The sequence below is a fragment of the Lissotriton vulgaris genome, chromosome 3_2 (genome assembly GCF_964263255.1).
Source record: "Lissotriton vulgaris chromosome 3_2, aLisVul1.2, whole genome shotgun sequence".
Lineage (NCBI taxonomy): Eukaryota > Metazoa > Chordata > Amphibia > Caudata > Salamandridae > Lissotriton > Lissotriton vulgaris.
The window spans coordinates 184,214,529-184,232,341 of record NC_141690.1 but is presented as its reverse complement, the minus strand read 5'-3'; positions in this window follow the sequence as shown (position 1 = coordinate 184,232,341).

Below are 17,813 nucleotides of genomic sequence, written 5' to 3'. Positions count from 1 at the left end.
ACCCTATTGACTTGTATTGAAAAGGGGCAATTTAACGAGAGAGGAAGACTTGAATTAACCTGTTTTGACTTTAAAATTCGGGCATCTCCCGTCTGAATCGGGTATCTCGGCAAGTACACACGTCTTGTTTTAATTGCAATGAATTTTGTTAATCGAGCAATAAAGACTTTATTAAAGTTCTAGATGACCGATTGTAGCTAATTACACAGTGAAGCGCCCACATATATAACTACCTGGATTGCGGGTGGTGATGTACGTGTGTGTGTGGGTGTGTGTTTCAGATTACAATTAGGCTGCAACCCCAGTCCACGTCCCCAGTGGGCCGCACAAGAAGAACATAGGAAGCAAAATATGTCTTTTTGCCGACCATTGCCAAAGTCAGGTTGAGTTTAATAGACAATGTCAACTTAATGAAGCCAATTAAAATAGAACAAGTGTCCTAATTTTCGGGGTGAAAGAGGCATCACCACATGCTAAGAACTGCCACTTGCTAGCACCCGCAAGTTTTTAAAATTAATTAAATGTTATCTTTGATACCGCGTATCCTGTGCTCATTTCATTTACCATTTTTTTCTTTCTTCTATTGCTTTCCTATTGGTTGTTAATTCTTGTGCTGTGGCTTTCGCTGATGCAAAACGCCCCTTTGCTCTTCGGGGCGGAGCGCTCCTAATAGGTGTTGAAATGAAAATGAACCGCATTACTTACATTGAACAATTCTGCAGCACATCTCATGATCGGAGTCGCCTACGGCTCTTAAATCCTGTTTTATAAGTATCGACCCCAACATCATTTTTGACGTACTGTGATCAACAACCTAAGGGATACACTGAGATCATTTTAGCTAGGGTTCAACTCACTGAGCTATCTTATGGGCTATTATTACCTTCACTGAATAGACACATCACACAGAGGCGCACACACAGATGTCATGAAGCGCCATGAAGCATTTTCGAGTGCACTAGTGCTTTGTAAAAACGAAATAACAGAAAAACGCTCAGTGACTGGTCGTGAACAGGGCGCTTGTGCGAGTGTGATCGGAGGTTTCACTGGTGCTAAAGCAACTGGTGCACTGCACTCTGGGCTCTTTGTTTAGGGGTCGGGGGCACTCCTGGCTCGTGTAGGGGTTGGTGTAGGTGGGCCCCACGGGTGGACCAGCTGGAGCTTTGGGAACTTAAAGAGTAGAGCCGCGGGTCCTGGTCAGTCCTCTATGTACTTGGTGGGGCCCTGGAGGGCACTGGGTGAAGCTGTGACCTCTAGGTTGTGGTAGAGCTGTAGTCGGCCATGGGTGGAGCTGTGGGCGCTGGTTGGAGCTGTGCCTATGGTATGGAACAGGAGCTACGAGCACTTCGTGGAGGAGGTGGGCGCCGGTTGGAGCTGTGGGCAATGGGTGGACCTGTGGGCTCTGAGCACTAGATGGAGCTGTGTACATTGAATGTATAGAGTTGTAGGCGTTGGGTCACTGAGCTGCAGATCCTGGATAGGTGGAGGGGAGTGTGGTATGCTGTGGGCAGTTAGAGAAGCTGTAGGCCTCAGGAGGTGCTGTGGCGAGCATTTGGTCGAGCAGTGTGCGCTGGAATGGATCGGAGCTGCAGGCCCTGGGTGGAGGCGCGTGAACTCGCGTTCCGTGGCTGCCTTACACGGCGCGCGCTCTTCGTGAGGGTGACCACGTTCAATTGGCACGCGCGGTGAAGGCGCGTGCTGGGGCTCGAGTCAGAGCCGGCGGGGTGGGCGGATGGAACGCTGCTGCTGGTGGATCCCATTGAGAGGCAGTGGCGGGCCCCTTGGTGCAGGGCCCGCGCCCGGCCCCGAGATCCTTAACCTGAGCCACCTAGAGGCGCTAGGGGGCGCACAGCGACATGGCTGCCTGAGCAGCAGCTCCGCCGGGCGATCGTCAACTTTGGTGGGTCTCGCCGGTTTCGCCCCGGCCGCCAGCTCCCCGAGCACCTCAGCGGATGGGGGAAGTGCTGTAGCACTAAATGCGGTGAAGAAAGGCCCCCGGCGGACACGGATTGCTCCTCAATTTGCAGATGAAAAAAGCGGAATGTCCGAGTGCCTGACAAAATGGCCGCCGCTATGGGACATGGGCACAGCGGCGATGGAGCAGGCAGTCATCGATCGACCATCCGTGCTCTCCGCAGCGTTTCGAAGGTAGGGTCTTGAGGACTGGCCCTTCCGCTGCCGCTGCACTGCCCGTTGTCGCGCTGCAGAGCACCTGGGACCCCCGTAATAGCGCCGAAGTGACTGCCTGACAAGATGGCGGCCGCATCTCAAAGAACGCGGGCATAGCCGACCCCTCTCCGGATCCAGAGGCTGTGCCAAGAACCTGCCGGCGGTCCGGTGCAACAGTGAAGGTGACTGCAAGCTGCTAAGTACCCAGCGTGGAGGGCAGTACTGAGCGCGTGAACGGGAGGTGGCATGTACACGCGCCTACAGGTTGGGTGGTGATGGCTGATGGCAACGCGCGTTGAAAGTGGCGGACAGGCTGCGCTCGTCTGTGCTGCCTGCTGCACTGCGGGGGTTCGCCCTTACTTCAGGAACCTGCGGCCATCGCTGCCCTGCCCCAGCAGCCTATGAGAGCACGGTGTTTTCCTTCTGTGGCGCCCAGGTCGGTGGCTGACAAGAGTAGCGAGGGCTGACTAGCGACCACGTGCGTGGCCGCCCCTCTCGGATCGGCGCACACAGACCCCGGCATTGCTAGTCCACCGAGGTTGGAGCGGAGGGTTGCAGCCTGAAATGCATTTGTGCCTGCGGGGACGACACACCTACTGAGATGGCTGCCTAGAGGTACCACATGTGGAGGGAGAGTGCTGGACATACCGCGCCAACACGCCACCTGAGGGGTCGGTGAGGCCCGAGAAATCATCTGCACAGAGAGCTACCACACCGGATCGCGTATTCCGCGCGACTGAGCGGCCACAGGCCTACTGCGTTGAGGGGGTTTGCTGGACAGCGGAGCAATCAGCGAACAGCCAGCAGTCGGCCACATCACCTCGCACCCAGGAGAGTGTCACCTTCACCCTTTACGTAAAGTGGTGTGACGATCTTTCCGACGGCGAACATCCCACGAGTGGGGATCACCACGGCGTCAGCGACCAGGCTCAAGAGGGCATCGGGGCCCACGTGCAGGAAGACAGTCTCCCCGCCCGCCAAAATGGGCAAGCCGGACAAAAACCAACAGAAGCTGTCCTTTGAGGCGAAAAAAACGCAGAAATCCACTGACGAGGTGGTGGAGGATGACGCAGGACCAGCGCCCAATAACAACATAGAAAAGATCCTACTGGCGATACAATCGAACCTACAGGACATTAATGGCAAGCTGGACAACTTAACTTGCAGGATGGACACCATGGCGGCACGGCAAGAAAAGCATGGAGAGCGACTGGATGAGGCCGAAACACGCATCTCCGCGGTCGAGGATGAGGCGCGAGCCTCCACCTCAAAATGCGCAGATATGGAAAGGCTCCTGGAGGTGATCAGGGCGAAGGAGGAGGATTTGGAGGCGCGCTCGAGGCGCAACAACGTACGGATCGCGGGCCTGCCGGAGTCCACCAACACAGGTCGCATGGAGACCTACGTGGAAACCCTATGCAAAGACCTGTTCGGGGCTGAGGCTCTATCGCCCCTCTTCATCGTGGAGCGTGCACATAGGTCACTGGCCCCGAAACCACCGCCCGGCGCCACGCCGAGACCGATTGTGGCGCGAATCCTCAACTACCGCGACAGGGACACGATCCTTCGGCTAGCAAGAGAGAAAGGGAAGATCCAGCATCAAGGGAACTCCTTGGAATTTTATCCTGACCACACAGTCGCGGTCCAGCAGGCCCGGAAAGAATACACTGCAGTGAAGGCCAAATTGTGTGATTTGAACATTGTGTATTCCATGATGTATCCGGCACGCCTCAGGGTGGTATGGAAAGAGAAAGCGACTGTACTGCCGTCACCGAAGGCAGCACAAGAATTTGTCAAGAGGGTGCAACGTGAGATGAGAGACAATTCGCAAAATGAACAACGACGTGACTCGGACTAAAGGTATGGGGTTGATTCTTGGTCTGCCACTGGTGAGTTTACCGTTCTGTTCAAAATCATGCGTTTTAGCATGGACACTGTTATCCGCACTTGGCTGGCCTGCATGATACTGTTATCCAGTATGAACGATTGTGGTGTTGGTACAACGTGCACAGCGTGTTTGGATGGAGAGGGCCCATTGGAGCTCAGAGACTGCTGTTCGATGGTGCGGAATACTGCTAACTTTGAATTGTGAATGCACCACGATCCATGCACTCTACATGGCACAGTATTGGCCAACACTGATAAGCGTTGCTGATGCCTTATGGCGTTTAATCTATGCAGGCTGGTTCACGTGTGGCAGACAGCTGGCCCTTTGTGTGATGTACTCTGCTCACTATGCACTGACTATGGGACGCCTCACTTACTGTCTGTCAGCGGTCCCCGATGCAATCTATGTGGCGAGCAGTACAAGTGGGGGGCGAGGGGTTCTGCTCCTTGCTGTTTAAATGATGCAACTGCATTGGGGTCGCACTGTTCCAGGCATGTTGCTCAGCCAGTGGCTCTGTTGATGGTTCTTCGGGGGGTGGGGGGGGGGGGGGGGGGGCGGCGAGTATTCACCTGAACCCTGAACTGCGTTTCCTACAGCTTCTTTAGCATCGCCCACACCTGTACACCGGGTGGAGAGTTGTGCCCCTGGCGGACCTCTATAAGGGTATAACCCAGTAAGAGTTTAGTTCTGGGCACTGTGTTTATGGTTGTGAAAGTTACAGATTGGTGCACTGGATGGGAATGGCTTCGGCAGGTTGGGGTTGCTGGAGTGGGTGGGTTCAGGGGGGGCGGGTTGTTTGAATGTACTGTTAGACCGACAGAGTATGTAATGTCTTTTCGTGCTGGTTCCCCGTTAGTCCTGGCTACTGCTGTGCCAAATGGGACTCCTAAAGGAGAGGAACTGGCAATACCTATGCAATTGATTGGAAGTATGCGGTCATGCCTTATGTCACTGGATTTTGATGGGGACCAGGGAGGCGGGTAGACGCAGTTTGAACGTTCTCACATGGAACATTAGAGGGTTTTCACAGCCACGTAAAATACGGCAGATATTTGCCAGCCTGACAAGGTGGAATGTGGACATAGCATTCCTACAGGAATCTCACCTGGCCCCGCATTCACACGCACAGCTGGGGTCAAGGTGGGCGGAGGAGGTTTACAGGGCCTCGTACTCTTCTTACTCTAGAGGGGTGATCATTTTGGTGAAACGGGGGTGGGATTCGAGACTCGCACTGTAACACAGGACCCATCAGGTAGATTTTTACTGGTATCAGGTACATTGAGGGGACAGAAAGTGACGTTGTTGAATGTATATGGTCCTAACACAGACGCCCCGGATTTCTTCCGGGAGGTGTGGGGACACTTGCAGAAACACAATAGCACGCACATATTATGTGGGGGTGATTGGAATGTGACCCTACGTGACGGATTGGACCGTTCAGCTAACTCAGTAGAACAACACAAACAATCACGCATACTGGTGGGACACATGATGAAAGACTTGGGATTGGAGGATCTTTGGAGGTTGAGGAACACTGACGCAACTGGGGCCACGCACATTACGGCTTCCCACAACAGCTGGTCCAGGCTGGATTACTGGCTGGGCTCCTCTGACCTGGCGCTATGGGTGCGGCACCTGCAGGTGCTCCCTCGCACGCTATCAGACCACAATCCCGTCCTCCTGCAATTAGACATTCCAAGATACACACCCCCCCCCTTCCAATGGCGTTTTAACTCGCGTGCTCTAAGTGACGCAGTTTACGCAGACACGATCAAAAAGGCGATTAAGGATTACTTTGACCTTAATGCCCCATCGACTGATGACCCCTGCGTCCTCTGGGAGGCATTCAAGGCCACGATTAGAGGGGTCTGTATTAGCACCACAGTGGGGGTTCTGAAGGATATTAGAGCTCAGATACGCAGATGCGAGCAGCAGATGAGAGACCTGGAATCCCTATATGAGACCACTCAAGATGTCCTACACCTAGCCAAACTCCGTGAAGTACACACAGAGCACACAGACTTTCTCGACTCCGAAATGAAATATTTGAACCGTACACATGTGGCTAGAGCCTTTGGGGAAGGAGGTAGACCGGGGGCTTTTTTAGCTCGGAAGATATGTACGGGTCGCGGCCCTACTGCGATACTTAGGGTGAAGAACGGGGAGGGAGACACACAGACCCATGCTGCAGACATATTGAAATGCTTTGTTAATTCTTTTGGGTCCCTCTACAAGTCCCAGCCCACTGCTCCGGCTGCTGACACCTATGAATACCTGCACGATGTAGCAATCGGATGGCTGTCAGATGCGCATAGGGAATACTTAGCAAGGCCTATCACGGCAGATGAGGTTACTGAGATCATAGGCTCACTTCCGAATGGCAAGGCACCTGGCCCGGATGGGTTCACCTCGGAATTTTACAAACAATATGCAGACGTCCTAGCGCCACACTTAGTGGATATGTATGGCACTTCCTTTGAGAAAGAGGTGCTCCCCCCCACGTTGCGCGAAGCTATGATTATCGCTCTCCTGAAACCATCTAAAGATCCGGAGGAGTGTGACTCGTACCGACCGCTATCATTAATAAACGTGGATTCGAAAATTCTTGCGAAGCTTATAGCCAAGCGGCTGTCACCACTGATGACCAGTCTGGTCCTGCCGGACCAGTCTGGCTTTGTGCCCTCAAGATCAACAACACATAACACCAGGACTCTATTTGCACTCTCACACTATCTGCAACCTTCGGTCAAAGCAGTAGCGGTCATGTTAGACGCGGCGAAAGCATTTGACTCCATTGAATGGCGGTATATGATCACTGTCCTCAATAGAATGGGGTTCCCTAAGCGTTTTGTGCAATGGGTCTCCCTGCTTTACACGCAACCACGTGCCAGGGTCAGAATCAATGGGTATGTTCCGGATCAATTTGCAATTGAGCGAGGGACGAGGCAAGGCTGCCCGCTCTCGCCTCTATTATTCGCGTTAGCGCTGGAACTTCTGGCGTGTCTGATACGACAGAACTACAAGGATTCGGCACTGCACTTCATAGCCAGACCGCTTCACATTTCATTGTATGCGGACGACATGTTACTGTATGTCCGAGACCCGGAGACTCACTTGAACGCAATACTCCGGGAATACATCAGGTTCGGAGGGCACTCGGGTCTGGCCATAAATTGGTCCAAATCCTCTATAATACCCCTCACTGACACCACTTCTCCCTTTGTAGTGGACTTTCCGCTGGAGTGGCAACAGGACCCTGTCAGATACCTAGGGGTCATGTACCATAGAGATCCGGATGAGGTGCTTAGGGCGAATTACGGTGTGGTACTATCGAAGCTGGAGGAAAGTATAAAACGTTGGATACATCTGCCCCTTTCGCTGGCCGACAGGATAGCGATTGTTAAAATGAACATACTGCCCAAGCTATTATACCTGTTTAATAACATTCCAATCACACCGCCGCAGGCTATATTCCGTCACATAAACTCCCTGGTGCGGACCTTGATTTGGGCGGGTAAGCAGGCCCGTGTGGATCTGCGGACTCTTACACTTCCACTTGCACGGGGCGGCTTCGGGGTACCTGATTTCCTCCTGTACTACCTATGCGCGCAGGCTCAATACGCGGCGTATTGGTATCAGGCTGTTCCATACCCCACTCACACTGCTATAAAGGAGAGCGACGCACACCCTATTCCACTCACAGCAATAATCTCACACACCCGCCCCCGCTACATGCTGGAGATATCAACACAGTGGACGCTACGGTCAAAGCCTTGCATAGACTGGGGCACCTAGCACACAAGACCCCACTATATGCACCGGCCATGATGCTACACCACCATCAGGATCTCTCAGTGACTGGGGAAAGCGTCGGAATGTCCCTACTGACCAGAGCCGGTATTGATAGGATGGGGGACGTGTTCCAGGGAGGCGAGTTCGTGGGCCTAGACAAACTGGGTTATGTTCACAACCAAACATCCATGTTTCGCTTCACATATTTCAGACTCACTAGAGCCCTGAGGGAGCACTACCCTACGTTCCCTTCGGAGCCGGAATGCCTTGCACCACTGCAACTGTTGATCACAACTAATGATTTGTCACACCTGGTGTCTAGGCTTTATTCAGCTACACAATCGGAACTAGAAGGGCGGGAATTGAAGGCAAAGGGGCGGTGGGATGCACTACTCGACACACCATTGTCTGATGAAGAATGGGCTAGCGCCTGCGCCTTGACACAGATACTTACACCCAACGGTAATCTGAGGATAATTCACTTTAAATTCCTCCATCAAGTTTATTACACACCAGCGAAACTGCTAAAATTTGGGTTTCAGGAGGAGGACAGATGTAAAAGGTGTAACCAGGAGGGTGCGGGCTTTGCACATTTGGCGTGGGGCTGCGCCAAGGTAGAAAGTTACTGGGGGGAGGTAACTACCACTTTGTCTGTTATGCTGGAGGAGGAGGTACACTGTACACCCAAAGTCTGCTTATTGGGGATAGTACCACAGTTCAGGGCTTTGAAGCGGAAGTTCTGTGCGGTAGCATTATTATTGGCTAAGAGACAAGTGGCGCAATGCTGGCACAGTCGTAAAGTGCCGAAGTTAAAAACATGGTTGCATGACATGTCCACCTGTCGCGACAAGCTACAAACTTATGAAGAGTTGTTACCAGCTAAGTCGAGACCAAAAAATATGTGGGTTTATTTGGAGGATTATCTGGCCTCCCTACAGGATGATGAGGAACTTCAACCCATGGACTGAATGGGCTGAACGACTGCATGAGTAATCACGGGACGGGTGCAGGATGACGGCGGGAAGGGGGGGAACCTATGAATGCCACCACAACTGCCAGGTAGTACGCTAAGGTTACACTGTACGGTCTGAATTGGGATATGTTGTTATATTGTTCTTGTTATTAAAAGAGAAAATGTGAGACTCAGTTCTATTACCAGCTATTAGCCATACATACGATAAACTACAATATTCTGCGACATATGTAACATTCACTCACAATGTTGGTTAATGGAATAAACGTAGCGAGCCGGCCCCAGGGTTGTAGGCTCATGCTGTGTTAACTGCTTTATTTTAAATAAAGGTCTTACGCAAAAAAAAAAAAACCTGAGCCACCTGACCGAGGAGCAGAGCAGTCATGGACCGGCAGTAGTAGGAAGAGGAGAAAGAAGAGGCCATGCTCAAGTAAGCGCCCCCAGCACCGGTGTGTGCGCGTGTGAACAGGGGAATTATTGTAGGGAAGAGGGAAGCTATCGGAGTACCTTTTGGGGATGCTTTGGGGGTGCCATTTAACGGAAGGGGGTATGGAAGGGAACTTTAGAAGTGAGTGAGGTAAGGAGGGGGGTGTGTGCGTATGTGTGTGCATGCGTGAGTGTGGCTGTGTGTGTGCGCGTGAGTGAGAGAGGCTGACTTGCTGTGTCAATGTGGAGCCGGGCTGGACGTGCGCATGCCCGGTTTGAATCGCTGCGCATGCCCGGTCTGAATCGCTGCGTGTGCCCCAGTCTGTCTCCCTTGAGAGGCATCTCAGCAGCAATAGGTCTTGAGGAAGAGACCTAAAAAGGGTAGTTGGTGCAGGTTGGCTAATCCTCCTGAGTACGGTACAGTATCGGAAAGTGCTGTTCTCACGAAATGAGGGGCATCTCCAACTAACATTCGATAAAGAAATGTAAATAAATTGTCCACTTCTCGATGAGTTCTTCTCAATTAACTTTATTGAGTTAACAAATTTCCTTTGATCATGTCAATTTGGATACAAGCATAATAGTGTTCCTCACTTGGTGACACAAATTTTTTTTTTACAAATATTCATATGCCCAATGCATTTCTGGCTGTTGCCCTTCCTCAGGGGCTTAATTCTGAAACATAGAAGAAACTCGAGTTCCGTACTGAATAAGGAAAACATGCCAAAACATAGAATGCGGCGTGATTACTGGTAGTGACATGTGTGACAAAAAGAGAGTGGTGAATCTTAATGTTCAATTGATGCTGGTGACAAAGAAAGAAAAATGCATAAGATAACCATCAAGCTTAGTGAATACATTCCATTGGGAAGTGAAGTGAATGCGCATCAATAAAGAATTAGTCAGAAAAAGCGCAAACAGGCCAGTTAAAAAGATAAAGAGATTAATGAAGTTGCATGAATGTGGTTAGTTGTGGGAAAAATGAAGTACATATACAAAGTCCCGAGAGTCAAGACAAAAACGTGGATGGTGTCAGCTCTTAGTTACTTGTATACGCGGTGAATTCGATACGGGTGCGGTAAAAACATGCAAACTTACCACCGCCGTGATTTCAATAGTAATCCGTATGGCGATATTTTATTCACTGTTAAGATGGCTAACAACATGAAAAAAATTGACAGAACCGCATGACATACGTTGCTAAATGAAGTGCATCGAGGTCAAAACAACTGGGGCTTACCTGTGCAGAAATCGACATAACGTGGACGGCCATTCCCGGGGATTAAACGCATGTGGATGGCAGAAGCCACTGAAGCTTTACAGAGGTGGAACCCGTAAGTTAAAAGTGATTTCTGCTGACAGCAAACTACCGTAGGGATCCAAATAGAAAAAAGACACCAAAAGTTTGTGCAGAGTGTGTTGCCTGAAACGGACATGGGTCAATAAAGAATGTACAAAAAATATAAGAAAACAAGTAGAAATGCAGACACTAAGTGAACAAAAGTTAAAATAAACAAATGAATATTTAAGAATAATGAACATGACTTTGAGAAAGTCAATAATGGTAAACAGTTGTGTGTATGAGTAATTAATCAGAGAAAGGCACAATGCGCTAAAAATGAAAGACAATGTTGACACAAAGGAAAACTGAACAAGTGGAGGTCACATTGACCTGTGTGACAGATAAGAGTACCTAGTTTCAGAATGCGCCAAAAATTATATAAACAAAAAAAGTGAAAAAAGTGACGTTTATCTAAATGCCATATACATTTTCAAAAAAATTCAGATGCCCAAATAGAATCAAGTCCAATTTATAGTAAGCAACTGAGGTCCATCCGTTCGTTCAAACCTCTAGGGTTCACGGAGTCTAAAAAATTGATCCAGTATATTTCTCTTTGTAAAAGAAATTGCGTGTTGTCTCGTCCCTAGCTTACTGGGACTTGTTCCAAGATAAAAAAAATCTCAGTTGGTTGATGTTATGATGCGATGAATGGAAGTGTGCAGCAACCGTGGACTAGAGATTTTTTGTACGTATGTTGCTCTTGTGTTCGTTCAAACGTACCCTAATTTTTCACTACTTCTTTCCCACATAAATCAGCCCCCATGGGCATTTTAACATGTATATAACATTCTAGCTATTACATGTGGCTGTTACTCTTTGTTTGATTATAGTTCCTCTATTGGAATGCAGTGTAGTGTTTCCTTTGATGATAGAATTACAATTTCCACAATACATGCAGGGTACCGTTCTGCAAAAACATGATGTTTTATAAATTGATTTAGTTAGTATTTGTTTCAGATTTCTTGACTGTAAGTACGGAAATCTAGGCTGTGATTCAAAAATGCCCTTGAAGTCCGATTCTGTGGTCAACATTGGCCAGTACTTTAATATAGTGTTTATGATTTTGGGACTGCGGGTAGAGTATTTCGACGAGAATACAGATCTTTCTTCATTTCCTTTAGGGTCCGTATATTTTAGCAAACTTTCATGTGTCTTTTTTTCTACTTTTGTGATGGCTTCTTGCAATATAGGTTCAGTGTAACCCCTATCTCTGAATTTTTTGATACATGTGACCATGCTCTCTTTATATAGGTCGCCATTGGAGGAAATTATTTTTAACCTAAGTAATTGTGAATACATTAGATTTTTTTTAGAGAGGGTTGATGGAAACTGTGAAAATGCAGTCGATTGTTTCCATCTGTAGGTTTAGTACACACGCTGATAATTAGTTGACCATTTTTGTTGATAATGCAAGTATTTAAGAAAGTGATTTGTCCACAAACTATGTGCGGCCCTCCAATAAAATATACTTACTTCATCGGATGTCTGTTGGAGGAGAAACGGTGCACAAGAGACCGCTACATGTTCATTGTCAGGTGTGAGTGTTTCACCCAGGCTTGGAATTTTCTGTGCATTCTGATATTTATTAATCATACCAAAATGCAAAAAGGAAAAAAAAGACCAAGGTGAGATACAATGAATAAGTAGAAAACACTTTACTCCCAACCATTGCAAGGGCACTAGGATAGCATTTCTGGTGCTTTGCAGATATTTTAAGATCTTCTTAAGAGTTTCTCGTTGCTCAAACTGGTGTAATTTCTGATATTTATATGTTTCCCTAGCCGTCATTGTTTCGTTTTGTTCGCGAGAAAGTGTCACTCATAGTTGTTGAAATGTCACTCATAACTACAGTGAAATTATGAAAATGTCACACATGGCTATCTGAAACCTTGGCAGCTATGATGATGCCCTTATACATATGTACATGTTTTCATACAAAACGTCAATAAATAGATATTTCACACACAAAAAAAGAGACGATGTTGAGACCATATGTTCTAACGATGATGGCGAGTGGGGTCATGTAGAGGTTAAAAAGCACTGGCCTGAGGGACGTTCCCTGGGTGACGTTACAGATCATGTTGGAGGATTCAGAGGAATTAGGGCCAAGGCTGCCCTTCTGTGTGGAGACTATGAGAAAAAAGCAGATCCATTAAATAGCAGTTCTGAAAATTCCTGATGAGTGGAGCCATTGGATGTGGATCGGGTGAGAGACGGTTGTGGAGAGGTCGAGGAGGATGAGGAAAACGGTGCTGCCATGGTCCAGGATGAGATGGATGTCGTCAGTAGCGATGAGGGCAGTTGTGGTGCTGTGGTTAAGTCTGGATCCTGACTGGGATTGGTCCATGTGGTGGGTGCTGTTGAGGTGTCCTGTCAGCCTTTTGTTATCAAGTTTCTCCAAGACTTTTGCTGGGTAGGGTAGCAGAGGGATGAGTTTTTAGTTTGGTGGTGTAGTCCGGGTGTTTTCAGTAGTGGCAAGATGGTGGCGTGTTTCCAGGTGTCTGGGAAGGTATCTGTGATTGGAGAGTGATTGAGGATCAGGATAGGGGCAGTAGTATTTCGTAAAAAACTTAGTGCAGACAATCATCTGAAGGGACTCCCGAGTAGATGGAGCACATGATTTCTATAGGGGTGATGGTGGTTTAGCATGTCTGGGCGATTTCAGGTGTACTCCAAGTTGTGTTGGAGGGGTGACATGGTGGAGAGATCCTGTTGGGGTGCGAAATTGTTGTTGATAGTGCTGCTCTTGTTGCGGAATTAAAGAGCAAGCTGGGGGCAAATTTTCTGAGAGGGAGTGGCTATCATGAAGCATGTGGTGGAGGAGATGAAATCTTAAATATGGAGAAGATTTCCTGAGGGGTATAGTCATGCATTTGTCGATGTCTACTGGTCCTTCGTTGTACAGGGCTTCGTATGCGTGGGTCATCATCTTGAACTGGCATCTCTTCTGGATCCGGAGCCAGTGTGGGTTCTTCGGGTGGAGTGTGATTTGAGCTCGTCTGGGGAGGTTTAAGATGAGTCTAGCCGCTGAGATTTGTAAGGTCTGTTGTCTCTTCAGGAGGTGTGCAGTGGTTCCTCTGTAGAATTTGTTCCTATAGTCCAGCCTGCTGGTGATGAGGGCCTGTGCGACAGTCTTTCTGGCGTTGACTGGGAGCCACCTAAAGATTTTGCGGAGGGTGTGGAAGCAGGCAGAAGACACTGCATTTACCTGTTTCATTGTAGATAGCTTGCTGTCCAAGATGATGTAGAGGAAACCTCTGCGGGCATGGTCTGTCGGGGCGGGGTGGTGCCAAGTTTACCAGGCCCCATGCGTCGTTCCATGGAGAGGTGTTGTTCCTAAAGATGAGGACTTCTATCTTATTGTGTTGAGCTTAAGACAGTTGTCATTCATCCAGTCCGTGACGTTCATCATACATCTGTGGAAGTTGGCTGTAGTGGTAGAGGGACTTCTGACAGCGAGAGGATGAGCTTGCTGTAGTTTGCGTAGAAGAGGATGTTGAGTCCACTCAATCGGATGGTGTTGGCCGGGGGGTCAACTACGTGTTGAAGAGGGGGTGAGGGACAATCCTTGGGGACACTGTGGATGATCTTCTTGGGTTCTGAGATGAACAGTGTTAGACTGATTCTGTGGGTTCTTTCGGTGAGGAATGAGCTGATCCATTTGAGGCACTCTCCCTGGATTCTGATGCAATGTGGTGTCGAAGGCAGCTGACAGGTCCAGTAGGATGACGACTGCTGTTTTGCTGTGGTCCAGGAGGGTCCCGATGTCATCGGTGGATGCAATCAGGGCTGTATCGGTGCTGTGGTTCGCTCGGAATCTAGATTGGGAGGGGTCTAGGAAGTTCCACGTGTTCTAGGAGTTGCTGGATGATTGCCTTCTCAAGAACCTTTGCCGGAAAGGTGAGCAGAGAGATGGGCGGTAGTTCTTCAGTTCTGTTGGGTCGGAAGATGTTTTTTTCAAGAGGTGCCTAACTATAGCATATTTCCAGTCATCTGGGAATGAGGCTGAGGTGATGGAGGTCTGTAGGACTTTGAGCACAATGCCACTCCTATTGCTGATGAGGTTGAAGACATGGTGGAAACAGAAGTCTGTAGGTGTTCTCGAGCGCACAGAGTTCATGATGGAAATTGTGGCTTGAGTTGTGAGAGGGTTCGAATGGGTGAGGAGGTGTGGGGTTTGTGTTCGTAGGTGTGAGTAGGCTAATGCAGTTGACTGCGGTGGGATGGGTTTGAATTTTTCATAGATGCCTCAGATCCTGTTGTGGAAAAAGTCTGCAAGTATGTCAGTTGTTTGGAGGGGGCGATGTCGTTCCCAGCGGCTGTGGGGTTGAAGATCTCCTTCATGATGGCGGAGAGCTCCTTGCTACGGTCTGTGCTGGTTTCTATGTGGTCTGCTAGAGCGTTCTTTCTTTCAGAAGGTGGTGAGAGTGGTCGAGTGCTTACTTGAAGTTGGTATGGTCTCCTGTCTCTTTGCTGGTGAGCCACTTCTTTTATAGTTGCCCGCATTTGCATTTGGAGGATTTCAGCTTGCGGTGAACCAGCTAGCTCTTTTAGCAGGTTCTTTAGATTTGGCTGCCCTGTCAAGTGATAGGTTGTCTGTGTTATCAGCTTGCTTGAGGTCTAGACCTTGTGGTGATTGTGATTTTGAGTGCGGCCAAAGCGTCCGCGCGTGAGGTGATCCAGCTGTTGAAGTTGTCGATGGTTTGGGTGAGGACGTCTTTGTGCATCGGCTGGTATCTGAGTAGTTTGGTGTACCAGGTGGTACTTAATTGGAGCCGGTGTTTTTCGGTTGGCACCGACACTTATTATAGTCTACTGTATGGTGGGCTGTTTGTCTGATTTAGAGGGAGTACAATAACAGTTGTTTACTAATTCAATATACATTAAAAATTACTATTACCTGATGCCCATGCTATTCTTTTAGCTTTGGGGGTCTGGAATAGTCGGAATTGTTACTCTTTTATAAGTATGATGGTTAGGTACTGCCGTTGGCAGTGCTGGCAGGGGCAATGGGTGGTGTAGGCTACAGTGGCCTCTTGACAAGAGCCCTGGCACTTATACTTTTACAAATTAAGCACTGGTACCAGGTATCTTCATAGACAGCGTAACAGTTGTGGCGGGTGGTTTTGGTTGGTGCTGTTCTTAGTTGGTGGTTGAGGTGTAGGTCGAAACGGACCATGGAGTAGGCAGTCCAAGAGATTGGAGCAGGGCTTTTCCACCATGATGTCAGAGAAGTTGGTGAAAATTGTTTCTAGGAGATGTATGGCAGTGTTGGGGGGGGTTCCCTTCCCTTGTTAGAAGAGTCTGAGTATGTTCAGGTTTTCCAGGAGTTTGGTGGTGTATGGGTCAGTGTGGGCCTCAAAGTATAAGTTGAGGTCACGGAGAAGGATCTGGGTTTGAGCACGAGGGAAGGTGGTGATGTCTGCTCTGGTGTTCCCAAAGTAGAGTATTGACCCGGTGGGCCGATATAGCAGGGCTCCCCCCAGGGTGGTGTCTAAGATGCAGAGTCTGAACTTCAGGTAATCCAGCTGGGCGCAGACATTGGCTGATGTGAGGAAGCATCAAACGTAATCTTTATAGATAACTGCGATTCCTCCTCTGGGTTTACTGGTTCTGTTCTGTTTGTGATCTTGTAGCCTTTTGAGATGTTTGTTGAGATGTAGGGACTGAGGTGGGCTTCAGTCAGGTCTGGGTAAGGAAGAGTAGGTCTGGGGAGAGATTGTGCAGGTTGTCCCAGATTTCGACGCAGTGTTTGGTGAGAGGGAAAATTTACAAAATTGACAGGTCAGAGTGGGGTGGATGTTGTGCTTGGATATGCCGCGAGGTGAAGCGTACGAGTGCTGTTCGTGCCTGTCATGAGCAGCAGGTGTGCAAGTGTTGGAAGGGGCTGGGGGAAGAAAAAAAAGGAGTGTTGTCCATGGCCAGACTGGGAAGAGAAACCAACCCTCTCAATTCCACTCGTCTGGCCCAAGGGGGAGAGTTGTGCCACTGAGTGGCAAGCACCACTGCCGCTTTTTTGTCAGAGGGGGCAGATATTGCAGCACTGCTGCAAAACCATCCACCACTGCTGCAAAACTAGTCCCCCACCCCTCCAACCAAACAGGGAAATGCCCGATGCCCGCTACAGTCAGTCCGGCCCTGGTGTTGGGGGTCCCAAGCAAAGCAGCAGGATGTGCATGAGAAAACACATTCAATGTTATGTTATGTTATGTTTAGGCTGTGGGGTTTTAGGTTTAAACCTATAATAACTGATAAAACCCCACTGAAAGAAAAATATCCCTCACTGGTTAAAACATATAAACACTGAAAAAACACCTGGACAACCACAAACTAAATGCCATTCAAAGAAAGGAAAAAGAGAGTGAAAGTCATTTTTTTCTTCCTGAAGGGGTCAATACAATGTAACTTTGTTATACAAGCTAGCAGTAAGAAAGACTGGCTAACATTATTCTGCTTGAGTTTTGTTCTTTAGGGATGCCACTAAAATACGGTTTCTTCTTCCTTTTACTTTCAGTTTTGTGGCCTTTGGTCTTAAGATGCAGGGTTTAGTTTCATGTTTTAGGTCTAGTTTAATTATTTTATAAACTATAGAGAATCAGGAAATATCAAACTCATGTTTGATATTTTGGCTGCATTTGATTCTTTCACTGATAGGTAAAATGGCTGGTTTCATAAAAATCTTTCCTAATACGTGTCATCATATTTACCCACTGAGAATGGGTAAAAACCCTTAATACATCAGACCATAGTTTCTAGTAGGTGAATTTCCAACACCTCAGACTTTAAACATTCAATGCAAGGTATAGTGACAAGCATATATATTACCAAGCATCTGGGATAGTGGTGAAAACATGACACCAGACTTTTGGAAAACATGAAACGCAGTGCCACTGCCACTGCTCTACAAATAAAGGTTCTTTCCAAGTTCAACAAAGATTGGAGTGATATTGTTTGTATTTGCAGTGATTCAGCTACGTATATAAAATAGTTGTGTGATGACCTGTCAAAATTGATACCCAATCTGAAGTTATTCCCTGTAGGAGATCCTTGCCACTTGTTAGATGGTATGCTGAAACCATCTTTACAATCTTCAGAATTAATGAGGGATGCTATTGCCTTTTTAGTCCATTCTGGTGCACTATTTTCCTATGCACAGGAACTAAAACACAAATATTTATCATTTTGTGCTTTATGTGGCATCAAAGAAGGAGTCATACCAACTG